Genomic DNA, 19485 nt, shown 5'->3' on the forward strand with positions numbered 1-19485 from the left:
AATAAATAAAACCAACATATATACAAAGAAAGAAACAATTTTTTAAAAGTGAGTTGTGGCAAGAAGACCTTCACCATACATGGGATGCTGGCTGGCATCTTGGTGTTCAACTTCTCATCTTCCTGAATGATCCCGGCCAGAAGACTACCATGTGAGTGACATCAGGTTCTTCCCATCACATCAGCTCAAGAGACTCCACATCTGAGTGAGGCAGAGGCTTGTCTTAGAGACTGGCTGCTTTGCTTGACGGGCTGAGGGCCTGTTCCATCGACTTTCCTGCAAGCAACAGGGTTTTGTTCTTAAGGCCGGAGAGTACTGCTTCACTGTGTGCAAGTGTTGTATCGTTAGAGTTGTTCGATGGTGTTGTGTGACCTGGATAGATTCCCTCGTGCACTGTCAGGAATGGTGCCACAGTAGACGTGTGCATGCAGGCTGCACTATGTAAGTAAAGGTTAAAAATAGAGTTAGTGTTCAAAAAGTTAAATAAGCAGTCCAAAGTACTCTGCTGGCAAGAGGCACCTTGGTAGCTCTGGGAGGGGATATCCAAGTGTCAGGGAAGTTAAGGAAAGTTGAATTGTTTTGTTTTATTTAATATTGCAAGCTTCTTTCTTGGCACAGGCAGAGGCCAGGCCAGTCCATGACAGTGGCAGAGAAGAGTTATGCTCACGGAAGTAGCTCCTTCCCTCTCCCCCTAAGGAACACAACGGCATCTCTTGTTTTTCTCTCGCCAGGAGGAAATCAAGCATCCCTCCCTTCCCTCACAGCTTCTGCAAAGTTCACCATGGAGGCTGATTCTAAACAAACCAACACACAGCTAGTGCTGGACAAGTATTGGGTTCTATTTCTCAGTGACTCTTTGCAGCAACTGCATGAAACAGAGGATGACAGTGTCATCGCCATCTTAGAGACAGGAAAACAAAGCACAGAGGGCCATGACTCACCCAGGGCCATGTAATTAGTGAGAAGAAAGATGAGACCCAGGCTGCTTGGCTCCCAAGCCCATGATAACAACCACTGTGCCACATTTGCCTGAATGCCTCAAGCCATAGCCCAAGCCAATTTATTCATTTTTAATTTAATCTCTTATTTGTTTGTTTGTTTGTTTGTTTATTCGCTTATTTTTTTTACACTCCAGATTTTATTCCCCTCCCGGTCCACCCTCCGACTGTTCCACATCCCATACCTCCTCCATGAAGATGTCCCCACCCCCCACCCCCCACCCCACCAGACCTCAACTCCTATTCTTAAGCATTTAACAGACCAATCCACTAAAGAATTGAATATGTCATCCTTTAACTGGATTCCTGGACAACAGAGTTACAAATGTTTTTAAACTAGCTGGAGAAAACCTTTTTCTCTTGCTCTGAATATTTGATTTGTTCTCGACCTCTGCACGTACCATGGGTCTCGGGTGAAAGGGGAGAACAGCTTGTCCCTGTAATCGCAATTCTTTCCAGAAGCTAACTGGCCAGTCTCCTTGGGTCTGAACAAAAGCAGCAAAGTAGATCCAGCTGTCTCAGCCTTGCAGAGGGCTGAGCAAGGTTTGCATGGGCTGGCTACACTGGGGACAGGACTCTGTATCAGTGGCTCCCACATTCCCAGCATTCCACATGGTAGGACCTTGTTGCTGGTTTTTATTTCCTGTCCTTTGGTGTGCAGCTGCTTCCCTTGGCAGCTATGGAAGTCACCCTCAGGCTCTGAGTCTGACTCCACCCTGCCTTAGTTTCCCCAAACACAGCTGATGGTGACCTGCAGGCAGAGCCTCTCTGATATGAAGCTCTCTCAGCTGCCTGTGCCAACTCAAGGAGCTCACAGAGTTCTTCTCCATCGTTCTGTTCTTCCCTGTGTCCTGGCTTCATCCTTCCTAGCTCATTCCAACACTCACCAGTACCTACTCCACTCATCTGCTTCCTCAGTTGCTTTTGCCACCCCCTCCCCCCACACACACATGCAGACAACAGATCTGCATGAGATCTGCAGAGCTCTGACTGATTTCACTGGACCTGCACTTGGCCTAGCTTCCTGGGAGTGGGCTCATCTTACTGATCCCTCACTGAAGTAAATCAGCCCCGTCGTTCTTTTCAGGAATTCTTTCTCTATTCCTTGCAAACCCCAAGCACAGATAAGGCTTTACTTCTTCTGAAAATTACAGGAAATGGCACCAAATGGCAGTTCTAGCCAGTATCAGAATTATGACCTTCCCATCTCTGCCACTAACTTGCTCTGAGACCCTAGCCAAGGCTTGCTTCTTTGTAGACATCATTTCTCAAACATATGCTTTCAAAGGTCTAACGATTCACTCGGATAGAAGTGCTTTCAGAAGCCCGGTATGCACAGGAGGAACGAGGCAGGCTGCTCAGGAGAGTGAATTTGGGTTTGTCTATAATCGTGTGCACATATGCATGTATGTTTGCATTCGTGCGAAAGCCAGTGAGATTACCAGTAATATGTTAGCAATTTAACCTTCTGTTTCCTAAAAATTCTCACTCTGTTCACAGAGGTGGGATGTCTTTTAAAATGTTATCCTGACCACTTGGCAATAATCAGTTGGAGAGCCCTTCCTTGGGACCTCCGGTGTTACAGTGTTGCCTGGTGTTTATTTAGAGTTGAGGCCCCATGAGATTTATCCTTTCCATGTAACCTGTCTTTTGTCAGGTGTTGTCAGGTTTTTTTTTTTTCATTTCCTGTTTAGTCAGCCATATTGATGACACTTCATGTACATATAAATAAGATTATATAGACTGAGTAGGCTGGATTTGTATATTAAAGTAATAATATAAATAATATGACATGTATGTAGCAACAGTTAGAGGAATGGATGGAGGTAGAAAGGGGCCTATTCAGGGGGCTGTGGGGGGCTCTGGAGGACTGTGGATGGAGCTGTGCAGGTGGCTGCGGAGGGGACTGTGGAGGGAGCTATAGAGGAGGCTGTGCAGGGGGCTATGGAGGATATGGGGAGGGGGCTGTAGAGGGAACTGTGCAGGGGGCTGTGGAGGGGGCTGTAGAGGGGACTGTGAAGGGTTCTGTGAAGAGTTCTGTGGAGGCTTCAGTTTGTCAGCTCCTGTTGAACTGAAACCTAGTCAGAGCTACATGAGTTACTTTGGACCTGGCTCTCCTAAAGCTGCCATTAGCTCCATGAGTACACTGGAAACAGATTCTCCTCCTCTCCTACTACCTTTCCCAGACCCATGCTAAAAACATAGATATAAAAAAAAATGATTCTGTCTCCACGGGCAGAGTTGGTGTCTACAAGTACCTGACTACTGCTGAGCCAAGCAAACCCTCTCCTTGCCAGTAACCTGACTCCTGTTCACTGGAGACCAAGTGACCCAGACCAAGGTACCCAGACAAGCTATGTTAGGATCCCTGGCACACAGAGGCTGATGTTTATGATTTTAAGCCACTAAGTAACAATAAACATCAAAACAACCTATGATAAGAGAAATGTGCTCATAGTAGCTCCACATGACCACACATTACTCTGTGGCATGTAAAGAGGCACCGTCAGGCTATTGACGAGAAGGAATTCTTTGTGAATTTCAATACAGTCTTAGCTTACTGCTGCTGTGATAAAACACTATAACCAAAAGCAACTTGGAAAGGAAGGGGATTCTTTCAGCTTGCAACTTTTCAGGTCACATTCTACCACGGTGCATGGGGGTGGAGTGGGAAGAGGGGATGGAGGGTGAAGTGGGGGGAAGGGGGAGGGTTGTCAGGGCAGGAACTGAAGTAGAAGCTATAGAGGAAACCTATGTTATTATTTTACTTTCTCCTCAGACCTTTCCCAATCTGCTTTTTTTATATAACTCAGGACCACCAGCCCAGAGATAGTACCACCCACAGCGGGCTGGGTCCTCCCCTATCAATCATTAATTAAGAATATGCCCCACAGGCTTGCCCATGGGCAGATCTGGTGGGATCTTTTTCTCATTTGTGGTTTCTCTTAGCAAATGAGTCAAGCTGACAAAAAATTAAGCAGGGGTGAGAGAGATGACTGAGGGCTAGAGAAACGCCTGAGGACAAAGGAGATGCCTAAGGACTCTCAGAGAGATGGCAAGAAAATAAACATTAACTACATAACAAATCTTTAAAAAAACAAAGACAATTGAACTCTTGACAATGTGACACAGCAATACATGAATGCAAAATCATAACCTTTTCTTTATTGTTATCCTCACGATCTCATATTGATATAAATATCAATATCACAGTACAAAATAATCCACATTTTAGATGGTCTATTGTCTTTAAAAATTCAAACATTTGCTGGGTATGGTGGTACATGCTTTTAATCCCAACACTCAGGAGGCAGAGGCAGGTTGAGCAGTATGAGTTCGAGACTAGCCTGGTCTATATAGTGACTTCTAGCACAGCCAGGACTATGTAGAGATTCTGTTTTAAAACAAACAAACAAACAAACAAACAAGCACACTGTAAAAGTCCAACCTCATTGAAAGTCTCTTCCAAAGCACTCTAAAAATACCCTCTCTAAAATAGCCAAAATTTCCCTTAAATTCTAAAATCTCTGTAAAATTCAAAAGTCTCTCAATTGAGGAGGAAAAGAGGTAAGTGCTTTTTTTTTACACCAAGAGGAAAAAAAGAGGACACAGTCACAATCAGACGAACACTCTAGAGTTCACAAGTTCAAAGGTCAATGTTTGATGTCTAGGACCCACTCCTAATTGTCCAGGCTCCAAAAAAGCTTGGTTTTTCAATCCCCAAGTTCAAATGCCACCACCATCCTCCTAAAACCATGACCTTAGGTCTGTCACAGGAATACTCCACAATGATTGTATATTCTAGGGAGCACAGTAAAGAAACTTCTGATATGACCACTTCTTCATATAATTAAGATTTTTACTATAGATGTGAAAGAGCACAAACCAGAGGTGTGCAGAAGAGTCCAGAGCAGAAAGAGGAGGAAGTAAACTGAACCTGGCCAACATGCCAGGGCCATGTGCAAGAGAGAAGAGACTAGCAGGGGGGAGAGGACAGAGACCATAGTGAGAACCGAAGATGTGAGGAGGAGGTAGCAACTTCGCCATTGGAAAGAGAGCAGGCATGGACCTTGGAGGAGCGAAGGCTGGGGATGTGAGAAGCCAGGAAGCCAGCATGTGAGTTAACATACAACCGCAAGTACAGTTCAATGCAGAGTCCTATGACCCTGCCAGAGGGACAAGAAATGACCTCTTTCAGGAGATGGGAGCTGGCTTTACAAGTTCCCGAGGAATGCTGACTTTATCTAACCACCAGAACATTTTCTATAGCCCAGATTGAGCTCATTCTGGACATTTGGACTGCTCTTTGTGTTGGGGTTTTGTCTAAGCTCCACCCCACACCTACCTGGCAATAGCCAGGTATGCCCCGCCCCAGAGATCTGGCCCACTATAAGAGGGGCTACTTGCTCCTCCTCTCCCTCTTTGCTCTCTGCTCTCCAACACTCTCTCACCTTTCTGCCCCTGGGGCTCTTCCCACCTCCACGTGGTCATGGCCAGCCTCTACTCTCTCTATTCTCTCTCTCTCTCTCTCTCTCTCTCTCTCTCTCTCTCTCTCTCTCTCTCTCTCTCTCTCCCCCACTGACTCCCATCCCCTACTCTGAATAAACTCTATTCTATACTATGCTTGTGTGTGTGTGGTCCCTCAGGGGCAGAGGTGCCCAGGCAAGGGCCCGACTGGACACCTTCCCCCACGCCGCCTAGCCACACTCATCTAACCCCCTATACTCTCCCCTTTTAAGCCCTTTCATCTTGGTGTGTTGGCCGGGTCACTTTGGAGTTGGGGGAAGTAGAGTTTCCTTTGATCCTGACACCTGTATCCCAATTTCTGTCTTAGTTAAAGTTTCTCTTGATTTGTCAAAGTACCATGATTGTGGAAGAAAGGATTTGTTTGGCTTCATCTTCTACATCACATTCTATCTTTGAAGGCAGTGAGGACAGTTCCTAGAGGTAGGAGCTGGGACAGAGGCAGTGGAGCATGCTGCTCACTGGCTTTCTCGCGATGGCTTGCTCACCCTGCCTTCTCTTACAACTCATGACTGCCTGTCTAAGGGTGGTACCATCATCCCTCGTCCTCTGAGTTCTCCGATACCAATCATGAATCAAGAAAATGTCCTTCAGTCTTGTCTTCAGGCAAACCAAGTAGAGGAATTTTTCACAAATCAAGTTTGTCTTCCAAGATAACTCTAACGTGTGTGAAATTAACAACAGCAAAACACAAAACAAAACAATCTAAAGAGAACAGGCTGAACAAAGGCATTGAAACATAAAAGTGTCTGGAACACCCAATGGATTTCAGTAGCAAGTTGACTAAAGGCCAGAAAGTTAGACTAAGGCCAAATTGCAGAAGGTTTTAAGTGCTGTGGTAGTTTGGATGACAATGCCTCCCATTGGCTCATACATTTGCATACGTGGTCCCCTATTGGTGCAAACTTTTGGGGGAAATGGGAAGTGCAGCCTTGTTGGAGAAGGTGTCAGTTGAGGCAGGAGTCTCTGCCTCCTATTTGCAGGTCAAGATGTGAGCTCTCAGCTACTGCTCCAGCACCATGCTTTCCTCCCTGCTGCCATGTTCCTTGCCATGCTTTTAATGGTGAACATTGTGGACTCTAACCCTCTGAAACTGTAAGGCCCAAATAAACTCATTCTTCTGTAAGCTGCCTTGGTCATGGTGTCTTATCACATCAATAGGAACGTAACTGTTTACCTCTCAGTTTGCTTTGTGTTCCAGTATTTGTTAAAGGCAGTCTTATGGGATTCATGAGTATAAGGGACGATATTGCAGGCAAGGAGTTTTAGGGATAGAACACTGTTCTATAGATTGGGCCAGTTGCTAGAAGACAATGGAGATAAGGAAGTCAATTCACCAAGGTGCTAGCCATAGGAATCAAGGTAGGGGGAAGAGTAAAATGATCTAAATAGGCACCGTTTTGGTTTGCAACCTGAACCTGGAAGATTTAGAGTCCACGATGGCAATTCTACACAAAATATTACATTGTTGAAAACGTTTATTAGCTGGTACTTGTTAGGATTCTGTCTAAGTCCCACCTCACCATTACCTGGCAACAGCCAGGTAGGCGTGGTCTACTATAAAGAGGGCTGCTCAGCCCCCCCCCCCCCTTACCACTCTTTCATCTCTAACCTCTCTTACATCTCTTGCCTCTCTTATTCTCACACTCTCAGCTTTTCTCTTGCCCCTTCTTGGGCTCTCCTCTTCTCCCCACTCTCTCCACGTGGTCATGGCCGGCCTCTTTTTCTCCACTCTCTTTTTCTCTCTGCCTTTCTCTGCCTCTACTACCCCTTTAACTCCCATCCCATTCCCTGAATAAACTCTATTCTATACTATACCAGTGTGTGTCTGGTCCCTCATGGGGAAGGGATGCCTTGGCATGGGCCTGCTGGGGTACCCCCTTTCCCAAGACAGCCATACACCATATTCACACACCTCTTTCTCTTTATGATCACAACAGTAGTGAAGACAGGCCCAAAAGAACAGTATCCTTTTCTTTTTTAAAAAATTTATTTATTTATTTTATGTATGTGGGTATACTGTTGCTGTCTTCAGACACAGCAGAAGATAGCATCAGATGCCCATTAAAGATGGTGTGAGTCACCCTGTGGTTGCTGGGAATTGAACTCAGGACCTCTGGAAGAACAGACAGTACTCTTAACTGCTAAGCCATCTTCTAGACCCAGCATCCTTTTCAAAGAGACCCACACATAGAGAAGTCAATAACACACACATCATTGAATGGATGCTAAAAAGTATGAAGGGGGAAGATTATAGAGGTGTTTAAGTGAGAGTCTCATGAAATAAACAAAAATTAACTTGGCAAAAATAAATAAGGAATGAGGTTGTAGAAATAAAGAAACTGATATAAATCCAAGAGATGAACCTTATGGGTAAGCAAGCCATGGATGTAACAGAGACATGTGTGACTATGGAAGTGGCTGTGAGAAATAGTGCTTGTGACCATCAAAGTGTATTCAAGGAGGTGCTTTGGCCATATACTAAGGCAGGAGTACACTCCTACACTCCATGTTCCCTACTGGAGGAGGGGTAATTGGTAATTGGTAAGTGGGGAAGTGATAGAGCCTGGAGGCAGGTAGGCACTTTGATATGCTAATGGGAAGCAGAAATAGCCATTTGTCCCCCTTCTGCCAATGGTGAGGGAAATGACTCCTTTGGTAGAGGGGAAACTGGCTTCACAAGTTCCTGAAGAATGCTGGCTTATGTCAGATGCCAGAATCTGAGGAACTAGAGTTTCCTTTGGAACTAGCAAGTGTCACTGTTGAGTTTCCCTGTGATGATGTGAAAATGCCTGATTCATGTTGAAAACTCCATTTGTGGGATAAAAGATGAGAAGGAGGAGAGAGGGAAAAGTGAGGGAGACAGAAGAAAGAGGGGCAGAAAGAAGAGAAGGAGAGAAGGTAGAGGGGAGAGAATAAAGGGAGGAAAGAAGGGGGAGGAAGTGAAAGAGAGGGAGGGAGACAATGGAGGGACACTGGGAGCAGTGAATAAAGAGAAAAAGGAAGGTAGAGGAGAAATGAAGGAGGGAAGGATAAAGAGAAAATGAAGGAAAGGAGAGACAGGAATTAAAGGAGAAAAGAAGACTAGAAATCATACTTAATGCGGAAATGAAACAAGGCAATCAAGAAATAAAATTTTTTGCATAAACCAAGTCCTGAGATGATTTTTTAAAATAAAGGGCCTTTTAAAAGATCTTATTTATTGTATGGACCTGGAAGAATCCCTACCTCATTTTCTCAGTTTGGAGAAACACAGAGCAGGGAATGGTCTTTAAGCATACATAGCATAGTCAACTCTCTAGGGAGGCCAGGACCACAGTGACAGCTTGAGTCAATGGTGCCTCATGGTGTTTAAAGTGAACATTCTACAGAGAAAGGGCTATAGAAAGGCAGGAAAATGAAGTTTGTTAAAACATTACTCATTGGTGAATTGCTGAGGTGATTGTATTGGTTTTCATTTAGCTATTGATTAAGAGTATGTGTTCATAATAATTAACAATGGATCAATGTGTACACAAGAAAACAAGCCTAAAGGCTGAAAAATATTGAGAAAAATATGCATTTTAAAACTCTACATTTCATTTTTCATGTTGAAGAGGATCTTTAAAGAGCTTTAAGTTGAATACTGTTAGGCACAGCTAGGTAATTAGACAATACTTGTTACATACCCAGAGATTAGCCATACCCTTTTATTTAAAATTGCATGGCAACCTGGATAGAGGTGAGTTTTAGAAATTTGTGTTGAAGGATGTTTATCACATTGCTACTCTGAAGAAAGGCTTTGAAATAGCATAAATATTCCTTGACAGAACCACAATTAAATATACAAAATATTAAAAACAAGGTTTTATTACTCCCCACAAACCAGATTTTTAGAGCATTTAATAATGAATCACTGTGTTCATTTTGTTACAAAAAGTAAAACAATTTGTACTTGGAAAATTATCTTGATTGTGTAATGAGACAATAAAACCAATATATATTTTATAGGTCTGTGCAAAACAAAAGACTTTCATAGCATGTGATTATGGATAATTATGGCACTCTTGTGTATTCTTTGGCATTTTCCAAGTGTTCTTCAGTGGAGTTCGTCACCATCTCTCGGAAGGAACAAAACTCCTCCTCATTACCTCCTTTTCCAAGGGCACCTTCACCTTTTGAGCAGTTTCTGCCTATGCAAACTAGTATTTCACATTTAACAATGGGTTTTAATTTTATTTATTCATCTATGTATTATCTCATCAAATACTTCCTGAGTACTTGGGACATGTTAATGATGGAGGGAGAATATGTCAGCATAATGAAAGCTGTGTACAAGACTATAGCCAGCGTCCTGCTAATTGGAGCAACACCTTAAAACACACCAGATACCAACAGGAGTCAGACACCAGTGGCCACCCTTCCCACTTCTATTCAAAGTAGTGGTCAGATTCGTAGCTAGGATATGTACCCATACTGTTAAGTGCTTGCTGTTCTCTATAAAGTGAATGAACTAAACTTTTGTTTCTTTGAATCTGAGGCCCAGGCTGCAGTTTCTCCTGGCTCAAAAAGAACAACTATTTTGCCTTTTTACTTAAAGACAAACAAAACAACAGCAACAAAAAACACCAACACCTTATTTTAATTAAAATAGAATTATGTCACTGTGTTCCCCTCAAGTCCCTCTGAGGTATTCTCCCCCAACTCCTGCTGTCAGGAGCCCTCTGGGAAAGACTAAAGCTAATGGGTGGCCTTCTTGGAGGCCACTCACCTTTTTGCATGGACTGAGTTGAGTGAGCTCTGAAAGGCAAGGTCCCAAAGAGACTGCATCTCAGGTTTGCTTCTTGCAACTGATAGTCCTTTCCTGCCATTATTAAATTAGTATAATAATCCCTGGGCACAAGCCTACCCTATTGAGCAGATTTTCTGCAGATCAACATAAAGACAAACTTTCATGAATTAATGCTGGTTAGATTAATTAATGATTTTATAGAGATCCTGATTTGATTCAAATAATTTTAGGACATTTTAAAAGATCCTCCCTCTCTGGATTACAAAGAGTTAACCAGCCTGGCCATGGAGGGGCTCCTGGCTTCCTGACTTAAAAAGGGAGCTCTAGAGATAAATCCTTGGCTTAATCCCCTACTCCCCACACACTGTTAAGCAACAGGTGTTGATTCTTCTGAAGCTATCAGCCTCTGGTCCCAGAATAATGAAGAATCAAGGAGAGGAAATAATACTTATATTAAGAAACCTTTACTCTCTGCTGCTGTGTTTTATAAAAAGGAAGAAAGACCCAGGAATATGTTTAGTAGAGTGAGGTGTGGTGAGGTGGGAGGGGTGCCTATGTGGGCCCATGCTGAGGCACCCCTTCCCCCCTGAGGGACCAACCACAGACTGTATATTATAAAATAGATTTTATTTAGGGCATGAGAGGGGAGTTGAAAGATTAAGGACAGAGATGAGGGGGGTTGGTGGGGGAGGGAGATAGAGACAGAGAGAATGAGGGAGAGAGAGAGAGAGAGAGAGAGAGAGAGAGAGAGAGGAAGAAGAAGGAGGAGGAGGAGGAGGAGGAGGAGGAGGAGGAGGAGGAGGAGGAGGAGAAGCTGGCCATGAACAGGTAGAGAGAGTGGGGAGGGGTGTTGGGGTTTTGTGTAAGCTCCACCCCACACCTACCTGGCTAACAAGGGGAATGGGGAAAGAAGAGGCAGAGAGGGAAGAGAGGAAGAGAGGAAGAAATGAAGAAAGTGAGGAGGGAGCAAACAGCCCCTTTTATACAGAGTCAGGCACACCTGGCTGTTGCCAGGTAACTGTGGGGGTGGAGCCTAGAAAGAATATTTACATCTGTAAAGCCAAGTTTTGCCCTCCACCAACACTCCACCCAAGCAGTTGCAGTCTTTTGCTGCCTTCTAGGGAGAACCAGTACAGTGCTGGGGAAAATTCCCAGCACCCTGTATATTCAAATTGATAAACTCTTTTTCTTTAATTATTGTTGCATGTATGTGTATGTATGCACAAATACATAAGAAAACCCTAAATTTTTAAGGGTGGAGTGTTTTATAACTGTTCAATTGGTGTGTGTGTGTGTGTGTGTGTGTGCACATGCTCCAACTCTACAAACAAACAAAGACACAAAAAATTACAGAGGGCTCTCAGTGATGAACTGGATGAGAAAGTTCTCAGTAAAATATTTAGAAACCAAATTAAAAATCATATATAAAAAATCACTCATGATCAAATTGAATTTATTTCAGAGATGCTTCTTCTAGTGTGTCTGGAGACAGTGACAGTGTTCTCATATACATAAAATAAATAATAAATAAATTTTTAAAATATAATTCTGGACCGATCGTTGACCATCTACAGACAAGGGAAGTCCTTGCTATCTCAATCCCTAAGGACCAATCAGTTTAAAAGTCACACTGTTCTGCCAATCCCATTGTGCCTAGTTTCAGTTGCTCTATTCTACCCCTGAAAACTGTATAAAAACTAAACAGGCTGGGTTGCCCGGGGTCACCTCTCCTTTGGGCACCTGAATGATATATTCCTCTTGCTTTTGCATTGATCTCTGGCTCCCTGTGGTTCACTCAGGCAGTCCCTGGTAGCTAAGGCTCATCAGAGTCTTACAGCAACATACAGAATTATTGTACTGAAATAAGTAGGATATATATATATATATATATATATATATATATAATCATTGACAAACACAATGGAAAGAAAATCAAGGCTTACCTCAGGCACAAGTGCCACAATCAAATGAAATACTCAAAAATAAACCTAACCGGGAAAATGAAAGGTCTCTAAAAATCAAAACTTTTAAGACAACTGGAGAAGTTAAGGAAGATATGAGACAATAAAAATATCTCTCGTGTTCATAAATTAGAATAATTTATATTGTCCTACCAAAAGCAATCTACAGGTTCAATGAAAATACTAATAAAATTTTCAGGGCCAATTTTCAAAGACAAAGAAAAAAATCTTAAAATTTATGTAGAAGCACAAAAACAAGACGAAACAAAACAAACCCCAAGTATAGTTGAAGCAACATGCAACACAAAGAAAACCGTGGGAGGTATACCCACACATAATTCCAAGTTATACGAAAAAGCCACAGTAATAAAACCAGCATATAGTCCTGGCTCAAAACAGGAATTATAGGTCTGTGGAGGAACCCGCTATAAATCAAGAACTAAGCTGGGAGCTTCCTTTTTGTTGGCTAGCTTTCAAAACTAGAATGTGCTGTGCAGGCTGCTGGGAAGAAAAGGCATCAATGGTCTTATTCAGCTGTGAACCCAATAAGCCAAACATACAACCTATCGGGCAATATGTACCCACTTGGCCAAGGTGTCACAGTGTATTGAGGGCAACCAATCATCCTTTAGTTATATTTGAGACCCACTCTCTGAGAGGGAACTCACATCTGTTACCACAATCCCAGTTAACAGCTCATACTGGGGAAGTCATAGGCCCAAGCAGCAAGCTCACTACTATTCTTTACACTGACGTCACACTGCCTTCTCGCCCACTGTGCTTATACCCATGGAAAGAAGTCACTCTTGGCTTTAATCAGAGAAGCCTCCTCTTTGTAATGAAGATACTGAATGCAAAGATTCATGGCTGCCAAAGATGCTGAAATTAAATGACAGTTGAGGGGTCAGCCCTAAACAGGACATTTATACCACACCATCTAATGTTAAGGAACACTGAAAAACAGGTCATGGGAAGTATGTAAATGCTGGAAAATAAGCAGAGTAAAGGGCTGTGGAAGCCTCCTGTAGACTCCAAATCATGATTACAGTCATGAACTCACAACTTCCTACCTTCCTACCTTCCTGCGGCACTTACAATTTCCTGTGAGCAGGTCTGCTGATACTGAACCTAGTTCTTCTTCTAAACTTGTCTCAATTTCCTCTTTATTCCTGAAGAATATTTACACTAGACAGAATTCTCTTCCTCTCAAAGTTTTAACAACATGCACCCAGGGAATTCTGTCTGTCATTGTTTCTGATGGGAAATTTGCTGTCACTCAATTGCATTTGTGATGCCCTACTCACTTCCTTGGCTGTTTTTGGCTTATCGTTTTCAGTTTTTAGCAACTTCATTATCATATATGTGGGCATGCATTTATTTGAATTTATCCTATTGAGGTTCAATATGTCTTTTATATCTTATTGAACTTACACTTTGCAGTTGAAAACTTTGCAAACACTATTGCTTCAAATGTATCCACACCAAACATTAACTCCTCCTAGGCTGAAACTGTGGTCATTTTGATTACTATACCTCTGGTAGTATATAGACAATGCCTTGGCTTTGTTTATTTATTTCTTATTGTCTACCCCTGTTTTCTGTGCATTTGTTTCAAGATGGGATATCATGTAGCCCAGGCTGGACTAAATCTCACTGTATCACAGAGCATGTCTTGGACCTCTTCTCCTTCCTGCTCTGCTGTCCTTCCCTAAGCCCTATGATATCAGATGTGGGCCACCACACTCAATGTCTGTTTTTTTACACTGGATGATTTTATCAAGGTAACTTAAAGTTCAGTGACATTTCTCATTCTGCTATTGAAAGCATCCCATGTAGTTTTTAATTTAGATTTTTCTACGTTTTAGTTCTAAAATCTTCCCTTGGGTCTTTTTAATGACTGCTATTTCTCTGTTGCTACTTCCTATGCTGCCACTAAACTAACAGTGCTCATCCCTGTGCTATCATGCTAACTATGATAACTATGCTATCATTGTTTTGGAGCCTGGCTTAAATGGCATCTTTAATATCTGGCAGTTCTGACACCGTTGTCTAGGGTTAGTGTGTATTCAGTGTCTCTAGCAAGTTGAAGTTCTCCTGACCTTTCTTTCTTTGCATAATTTCCAGGTAACTAGTCTGGGCACATTGACTATTGTGCTGTGAGGCTCTTGGTCTTAATTTATGGAAATCATTGAAGCTGATCGCATTTAAATAGACAAACGACTGAGTTGGATCAGTTTAGGTCAGCAATTCTAGGTGGGTTTCAAATGTCAATTCAGTTTAGAGTCGTTTTACTCGTATGCCACTGGGAACTAATGCAACCTAGGCAGTGTTCTGCTCCAGGCCTCACGTCTGGTATGTGAGGCTTAAGTTCAGATACATACATGTAAAAGTCATCAAGGAGCCAAGCACTTGCTACCAGGCATGGGGTAGATTCCCCAGCTCTCTCAGCTGCCTGGTACTTCCCCGATGCGAGAATCACCTTTCTTGGCTTCTAGCCAAACACTGTGGCTTTGAATCACCTATATTCTGCTTATATTTTGCTTTGTGCCAAGGTCAAGTGGCTGGATGGAGTTGAGAAGAGGAAAGAGAAGCAGTGTGAATCACACACACACACACACACACACATACACACACACCGTTTTTTCGTCTGTGTGCTGCATCTGTTCTACTGTTAACTGCAGTTGTTTCTGCCTTGGCTCCTCTGCTACTGCTATTGAAGCATCCCTAGTTTTCCTTGAGACGGATGGGCAAGAAGACAGAAAACAAAACAGACTGCAAGCAGTAACAACAAAATCAAGGGACTTTTGACGCTCCTCCTCTGGGAACAGTTTTCTGTTCCTTTATCTAGAGATGCCTTCTCTCTTTCTAATCTGATGTGTATTTCTGGGCATTGGAGCTTGAAGATAACTGTCATCTCAGGTCCTATGGTTCCTCAAATGTCACACCAGCATTTGACTGAGTCTACATGTAGTTGCAGCATGAGACATACATGCTGCTTTGTATGTTTATTTACTCTCCATGGGACAGATAGGAAGCTGAATTTAGGGCATCTTCTGTAGAACTTGGACCCTTAGTTCTTAAGGTTCTATATGGCTTGTATAGAAGCATCTGTACTGTGGTGCAGAACTCTGAATGTAAGTGGATCGACATGCATCTTTCTATCTTTAGCGTCTTAGCATAAAGTTTCAGGGAAGATCTGTCCTTTAAAAGTTTGAATTAAATTTCTTTCCAACCTTGCAAACCTTTTCCTTAATGGATGAAAGTTTTTCGTGTTTATAAATGTTTCTTTAGGCAATGGTTTGGTGCATCGTAATGTTCTTGCTAAAACAAACTGTGACCTAAATGCCCAAGTGTACCTCCTTAGGCACCTTACTTTCTCAAGAATAATTTAATCAGAGGATACAAGTCCCCCACTCACTGTCCTCTAGACTCATAAGAGGCAAAAGTGCTGTCCATTTACCCATACTATTAGTCTTGTCAGCATGGAATCTTGGACTTATGGGCAATCAAATGTGACTTTCGATGCAAAGTGGTCCAGATACTTAAATAGATGGATGTTTTTAAAAGCTTCCCTGCATCCCTAAAGATGAAGAGAAGCATCTGTAAGTGTGAGTCATGTGTTAACTCATCCATTAGAGGAAGTTAGAAAGGAGCCAAAGTAATAAAATCAAAATAATATGGTCATTAAAAGAAGCAATGAAAAGTGGCGTGTTAAACAGGAGTTTTGCAAGGATGGGACTAGCGAGAGGACACCCACTCCTGGGCTCCTCGCTGTCATCTGGAGAACATTAAAGAGATGGGAAGATCTTTAGTTCCCTGTCCACCTGAAGGAAGTGTATAAACAAAGGAGGCCCAACTAATGTTCAAACTGTAGGCTGTTTGCTTTGGGTTGGGATGTTGTAAAATTAACACCAAGATGTTATAGTTGTTTATTAGTCTGACAGCCAAACTCCAGGAAACCAATTATTTAAATGCTTAAGTAGCAAAAGGAGTCATATTTAGGGAGTTCTATTGTTGCCTCTGGCTGTGACTGGTGATATCAAAGTGAGAAGGCTTTTGTAAAAAAATAAAAAGATAATTATTACTGTGCTTTCTCAGCAAGACATAGGAATAAACTGAGTGCCGGACCTCAGGATGTCTCATTACCAGAAGTACCAAAGAGCCCTGTAGACTTAGAAATTCTGTTGTGGCTAACAGAGATCACACTGGAGAAGGAGCAACCATTTCTTCCTGGAAACAAAGCAAAATGCAGCCAGACAATTCTTCCTTAGGGTTTTTGAGCCAAAAGGATCTCTGCAAACATATGTAAGCTTATGTAAGCATATGTAAGCTGTTTTTGTACCTGCTGGACCCTTGAGGTCACAGGGGATTAGTGTATGTCAACATAAGGTAAGGTAATTATCCTCCTGAGACTACATACGATTTAAGGTGGAAGGGGTTTTTTTTCTGTTCTTTTTAAAGTGTGTTCTTTCTTTGACAACTTCATGTGTTCAGATCACATGCACCCTTCTTCCCAGGCTCCTGCCAGTTCCACCTCCCCTGCTGTTCCACAAGAACTTACCCACTCCTGGCATTGTGCTTGTGTTTCTTACCTTGTGTTGTCTATTGTGGCTGTTGCTGTTCTGCTCTCCGATAAGTCCATGTTCTTGTTAGTTTCTGTTCAACTTGACACAAAGTAGAGGTATCTGGGAAGAAGAAACTGCAATTGAGATAATGCTACCACAAGACTGGTCTATAGGCAAATCTGTAGTTCATTGGTGGACCCAGCTCACCGTGGGTGGTACCACCCTGGGCAAGTAAGTCCTGGATGAAGTATAAAAAGCAGGTTGAGCAGACTGTGGGGGAACAAGCCAGGAAGCAGCACTCTTATGCCTCCCTATCAGTTCCTGTCTCCAGTTTCCTGCCTTGAGCTCCTGCCCTAACTTCCCTGCATGGTGAACCACAAGCTATAAAATGAAATAAGCTCTTTCTTCCCCAAGTTGCTTTGGGTCATGATGTTTTACCATAGCAATAGATACCTAACTAAGACATTCCATTTTCACCTTTTTTAATATATGTGTATAGATACATTTTAGGCAAAGTCTAAAGTAGTGACTATTCGGCTTTAAATAGATTCATAGAACTTCCGGGTATGCACATTTGTTTATACACATGTGCATATGAAATATGTGAATGTCTGTTACATGTGTGTACATGGATCACATATGTAATTGTCAATATGGGTTTCTAAATGTTCATGTGTGTGTGTGAATGTGAATGTCTGAACATATGTGCAATTGTGTGTTCATGTGTATCTGTATGAGCTCACATGTATATGTCTATGTTCTGTATATATGAGTGTGTACAAAAATAAGCACATTCTGTGTGAGTGCCTGTACATATGTGGGTGTGGGCATGCATGTATGTGTGCATTTGCTGTGTGCATAAGCTATGTATATGCTTACTTATATTTGTTCATTTGTAGATGTGTATACATGCATACATTCTTATTGAGTGTATATGCATGTAATTGATCTTATGTGCACATATGTTCATACAGATATTTATATTTAAACATATGAGCATTTGTACTTATTTGTTATTAGTGTAAGCATAAGTTTGTTTATGATTATATGTATGTCTGAGCACATGTGTGGTAGTTTGTGCATTTCTATCTCCATGTGACCCTTTGTTATTTTGTATGTTTGTGTGTGGGTTACATGAGTAATGCTTGAGTATGCTTATATGAAATTGTATGTGCTTGTGTATGTTTCTTTTGTGTGCATCTATGTTTGTGGTCACATGTGTGCTTGTATATGTACACATCTGAGCTTTTCTATGCCCATACATGCATTCACATATGAGATCAAGTTTGGCATATTTACATGCACACATATGTGTACATAATTGTGTGTCTAAGTTATAATGAATATGTGTACATTTTTGCTCGGGTGCATTTGTATTGTCATGTAAATATATATGTGAGTGCATGTGCACATTAATTTATGTATAGATGTGGGCTTCATTGTATTCATATGTGTGTCATTTATGTAAGTACTTAGATTTGTGCAATTGTGTTTGTGTCTATAAATGGACATTTACATTTATGTGAAAATATATAAATATGTATAAACATTTGTGTGTGTTCCTGTGTGTTATATCTATTCATGTATTTGTGTAGATGTGTGTAAGAAAGGCATTTTTGTTTTTACACCTTTGTGTGCCTGCATGCACATTTGTGCACATATACTTCTGTTTGTGATTGTGTTTAACTTTGTTTATATGTTTTTCTACATGCATGTGATATTCACTTGTCTGTGTATTCATATGTACATATTTATGTGTATGACCTATGTATACATATATGTATGCATCCATGTACTCAGCTGTGCAGACCTGTGATATTGAACCTGGAAATAATCTGTATATGAGTTAGCATATAAACATTTTTGTATATGTGTATATGTGTGTACGTTTGTACAAGTGTGTGTACACATGAGTGGTTTAGTGTGTATGTGAATGCTTCCACGTGAATGTGCATGTTTTTCCATTTGTTTGCTTGTGTGTTCATGGGAACATGTTTACATGGACATGCATGTTTGTGAATATGCTCATGCCAGTGTGAATATGTATGTGCATACACACATTCCTGTTCATGTGTGTGTGTGTGCATGTGAGTATCAAATTTCCTTACTTTTGACTGAAGTTGACACAGTTACACTGATTATGTTGTAGCTGGCATCTATTAATGCCTTTGATGAATACAGATAGAAAACAATTACTAGATAACAAATCATACTGTAGCAAATTCGTGCCTGTGTGAAGTAAGTAAAAACTATCCTTAAAGGTAAAGAAGTGGAGTTTCCCATTATGTTGTCTAGGATGCCCAGCATCCTTGGGCAAAGCTAGCTCTTTACCCACTGTCAGTCTGTCCTGGGCTGACTCACATCCCAGAAATAGCCCCTCAGATTCCCTCTCATGAAAGTGCTGTAGTCTGCAGCTGATGAAGCAGCAGGTTCTTCATGCTCTTGCAGTGTCAGAAGTAACCCCTCGGATATGCACAAGGAGGCAACGGTTTATTGATGTCAGCATTGCTACTGAGCAATGATCATGCCTGTGCTTAGGATAATGATGAAAGATAAAGTTGTGGATTTAATGGACTTTAGTCATTGTTCTCAGAGTGACATATTTTGCTGAAAAACTGGCCATTCCCATGTAAGAAAATCAAGAATCATCTAGAACTGTGATAGAA

General features: G+C 41.8%; 1 long non-coding RNA gene across 1 annotated transcript; it reads right to left on the reverse strand.

The window, feature by feature from the left end:
- Nucleotides 1-21: 21 nt before the first annotated feature.
- On the reverse strand, nucleotides 22-17090 carry LOC127666223 (uncharacterized). Its single transcript, XR_007973573.1, has 3 exons — nucleotides 17027-17090; nucleotides 16847-16939; nucleotides 22-276 (listed from the first exon to the last, which is right to left on the reverse strand). It is a non-coding gene; the product is annotated as an uncharacterized LOC127666223 (long non-coding RNA).
- Between the last annotated feature and the right edge of the window lie 2395 nt (nucleotides 17091-19485).

Source organism: Apodemus sylvaticus, chromosome 15 (assembly GCF_947179515.1).
Source record: "Apodemus sylvaticus chromosome 15, mApoSyl1.1, whole genome shotgun sequence".
Lineage (NCBI taxonomy): Eukaryota > Metazoa > Chordata > Mammalia > Rodentia > Muridae > Apodemus > Apodemus sylvaticus.